Here is a 1,171-nt window from a genome sequence, read left to right as displayed (position 1 = left end):
GGTTTGGAGAAAGGTAAAGAGGAAAATAATGAAATTATATTATAATCTCATACAATGAAAAATATTTAACAAAAAAAAAAGAATCAAATTGTACTTTAAATTTAAACTCTCTTGTTTGCTTGATGTAATGAAACTTCTGAATTTCTGTTTCTTTATTTGAGGAGAGCTAATGCATGCCCTGCTTACTTTTTAGGTTATAGAGAAAAACATCTATGAATGTTTGTAAGTGAAAATTCATAAAACAAGTGCTATTATCAACATCCCAATAATGATTAAATAATGGACCTAAAAGAGTTTTAAGCAGTTAGTATTTATTTAAGGGCATTAAACATACTAGAACATACGCATCTCATGTTAAGCATGCAAACATTTTCAATCTTCAGTAACAGTACGAGTAACAGTTTCTCTTTGTAGAGAAACAACTGTAAGACACACATTTGATTTACTTAAGAGACTTGAAGTGAGGTATAATCATTTACAGCCTCAAGAGACATTCACTAAATGGTCACGTTTGTTAGCAAGGAAGGAAAGCAGGAAGATTTCTGAGATGGGAATACATTCTCATTCTAATTCATGTTTAACTATTTTGCATGTCAGACAAATCACAATTTTTCTTGTAATCAAACACACCCTAGAAGATATAAGAAAATGGCATTCAATGTGAACCTACAAGGAATGTCAGGAAGAAAATACAGTTATTATGACAATACCAACACACCTGATTTTTAAAATCTCCACAAACAAATTTTGTATATCACATGGAATAACGGAGGGAATATGACAAAACTGTGTATTATTTTCAGTCCTCATTATCCAACTGTCTAATAATAACCTACTCTGGTGAGCTTCTTTTGTTGTTTCGTTTGTAGAATAAAGTTCCAGAACTCTATTAGCCTTTCCCTCCAACTATACAATTTGATGTTAATTCTTATACAGAGGAAGAGTAATAACCAATGCCACAGTAAGATCAATGAATGCAGTCTCTATGTTAGGCACAGAGAAGCACGAGGAAGAGTTCAGCCAGTCCCAGAACAAAACCAGCACGTTTTAAAATAAACAAAAGAGAAGTCACCAAGACTTGAGGGAAAAGCTGAAAGAAATACGATTCCTTAGGTACACAGATGTCCCTTTTCCGATGCAGAGAGAATTCTTCAAAAAGTCGTGGCTATTT

General features: G+C 32.9%; 1 protein-coding gene across 1 annotated transcript in view; it reads right to left on the bottom strand.

Annotated features, from left to right (window-relative positions):
• Positions 1–291: 291 nt before the first annotated feature.
• LOC116088763 (signal peptidase complex subunit 3) overlaps positions 292–1,171 on the bottom strand; it is a 4,840-nt gene continuing 3,960 nt past the window's right edge. Inside the window, exon 2 of the mRNA XM_031368415.1 lies at positions 292–1,123. The gene's annotated coding sequence lies outside the window, so the exon portion shown is untranslated. The remainder of the gene's footprint in view (positions 1,124–1,171) is intronic.

Source organism: Mastomys coucha, chromosome X (genome assembly GCF_008632895.1).
Source record: "Mastomys coucha isolate ucsf_1 chromosome X, UCSF_Mcou_1, whole genome shotgun sequence".
In the NCBI taxonomy this organism is placed as follows: domain Eukaryota; kingdom Metazoa; phylum Chordata; class Mammalia; order Rodentia; family Muridae; genus Mastomys; species Mastomys coucha.
Note: the sequence above shows the minus strand (reverse complement) of the source record. Positions and strands in the feature narration are given on the sequence as shown.